The sequence below is a fragment of the Theobroma cacao genome, chromosome 5 (genome assembly GCF_000208745.1).
Source record: "Theobroma cacao cultivar B97-61/B2 chromosome 5, Criollo_cocoa_genome_V2, whole genome shotgun sequence".
NCBI classification, from domain to species: domain Eukaryota; kingdom Viridiplantae; phylum Streptophyta; class Magnoliopsida; order Malvales; family Malvaceae; genus Theobroma; species Theobroma cacao.
In genome coordinates, this window is record NC_030854.1 from 23241712 (window position 1) to 23244736 (window position 3025).

Here is a 3025-nt window from a genome sequence, read left to right on the forward strand (position 1 = left end):
CTTTGGATGAAGTAAAGGTACATTGTAAAGATTTTTTTTTTTTTTTTGTATTTATCCATTTCTTTTTGTCAAATTCATATGGCTAGCTGCTTGCCATGGTAGTCTATATTACTTCTTCCACCTTCAGCTGTAGATTTTGTGTGATTTGTACGCTATATGCTATTCTTTCTCATGTGTATACCTCGTGCTGAATCTTATGGATATTTGGCCCCTGTTGTAACAAGGAGAGGCAATGAAGCTTGAGTACAAAAGGAAGGTTGCTTGGTAAAACAAGAAGAAACTTGAAACTAGTGCAGAATCCATGGATAAAACAAAGGCGGCTCTTTGTTATTTACAATTTTACTTACCTGATACATAGTTGACATGCATTCCATGGATTCGACAGTGTTGGAAGTAAACCATATACTTGATGAGATGTTGTACCCAAAACTCGTATGGTTGTTTATAGTCAAGTTGCTGTCAGTAAAATGTCATCTTAAGATCTGTATATTGCTTTTGATTCATTTTAATTTTTTTTCATTATATTTTAATCAAATTATGCAATTAGTCTTTATATTTTGTCAAAATGGTGAATTTAATCTCTATATAATAATTTGTAAAAATTAAAATTTTATATTTTTTAAAATTAACAATATTTGTTTAATTATTAAGTGTTAAAATTTTTCTGTTATTTATTTTGACAAGAAACTTGATGATATGACATTTGATGACATGAAATTCAAAAATGATACAATGATTATGCAATGAAGTTTTTTGACTAACTTGTCAAAATAAATTAAAAATCCAAATAAGTTTTTGAGTCTTTTGATTATTTTCGATTCTCTCTTTGATTCTTTCCTTTTTCTTGATTCTCTCTATATTATCCCTCAAACTAATAATGGAATGAAATTGATTATCCATTTCTAAAATCATCTTAAATTATAATCGAATTGGAAAATGCAAAGGGATATGAAAATGGAAATTCAAATTGGAAAATACGGTATAGTGATTAGGGATGATTTATCAAAATTGATTTTATAGATTGTAAACTAAGTGTTTGTTCGGCTTGATTTTTTTTTTAATTTATTTACCTTTTAGAAGCAAAAGTTGAGTTAAATAAGAATTTTGAGAAGTTTTAAAAGCAACTCTTTTTAGAAAAACAAAATTAAAAAAAAAGTTTTAAGAAAAGTTTAAGAGAGGAGTTTTCTCTTCTCTTTTTTAAAAAATACGCATATTTTTCAGAAAAAATTTCTTTTTGTTTCAAAAAGTCCTCATCTATTAAAAATAATTTCAACATTATTCATTTTCATTTTTATATGATTTATTATTAATTACAAACTTTATGTTATATAAAATGCTTTTTATATTTTCAAAAATTTGTTTTAAATAAATAAAAAAATAAAATTAACTTTTTTTCATTGTAAACAAAGGAATTCATGATTAATAGAAAATTATTTATTAAATATTGTTTATGGTAATTTTAATCAAAATTAAAGCTTATATAAATTGTTTTGTCTAACAACTTATCTATAAAAAAGAGTTTGTAAAAATAAATTTATCAAATAGATTTAGTTTAATTTTAAAATTATAATTTTGTATAAGAGATTCATAATAATTTTTACGTTGAAAAAAAGTGAGGTCAAACTGATGTAAAAGCTAACATTACATCAGTGTAATCATTTTATCATTTTTGGATATTATGTTATCATTATTATGTCATCAAATTTAATATCATACCATTATAGTCAAATACCATAAATGATTTGATTGACATATTATTAATGTTTATAAATAATTATATAAGGAGTAATCCACCGTTTTGACAAAATATAGAGATTAAGGATTCATTTGTTTTGACTTAAAATATTTTCCGAAAAACGTTTGCAAGATTTATGTTTGTTTAGAAGATGAAAAATTTATTCTAGATGTAAAACATTTTACGAGTCAATAGGAAAAATATTCATTGACCACTTAAAATGTCTTACACTCTTGAAAGGCGTAAGATATTTTCCAAAGAAACAAAAAAAAATTGCTTTTATACTAAACTTAGTATGATAAGTTTGATGAATGTTAATATTTAACTTAAAATATAAAAAAATAAAAATATTAATATTTAACTTTAAAAAAATTTTAACTTAAAATATTAATATTTAAATTATTCAATACTATTAAAATTAAAAAATATTTTTTAATGAAAACATTCAATGCAGTTATTATTTTTATTTATAAATTGAATAAATCTTACTAATAATTATAATAAAAAATATTTTCGTGATCATCATTTAATGAATATACATTTACAAATATAGTTTTTGGATATTTTACACAATTGATGAATATTGATATTTATATAGTGTTAAAGTAAAAAAAATAATGAGATGAATAATAAGAACCCTAGCTGAAAATTTTGGGAAAAATCAAGAGAAATCAAGAAATCAAGCATTAAAAAGGTAAATTTCATTGATTTTCCTTGTGATTTTTACTACCCATGCATTTTTTTCTCATTTCCATGCAAAATTAGAAAGTCGGTATGGACACCCATGCTAGCCTAACCTCCATGGATGAGTTTTGAACTTGAGTTTTGGTTGATTTTAATTGAATTAAGTGATTTTAGTTAGGTTATATTGAAATATAGCAAAAATAAGCTAGAGAAATAATTTTCTCCCATTGAAACCCATTATGCCAAATTTTTTAAGGGAATATTGGCTGCTGATCTTGATGTTTATTTGAGGAATTATGATGAATAATGATGAATTATGAGCCTAAAAAAATAATGAGAATTTTCGGAGCAAAAATACGAATTTTTACCCACTAGGGGTATTTTCGTAATTTGCTATCGGGACTGATAATTTGCACTACACTGAGGAACATTAAGTCAATTTGGGTGCAATTGAGGTATAGAAATTGAAAAAAATTAATTTGGAGTTTAAATGGACACGTATATCGATTTATCGGGTAAAAAATCAAAATAAGCTAACATCTCGTTTAAGCAAAATTTAGACATTTTGCACTTCATATCATGCATTAGTAGTATAAATTAGTTTAT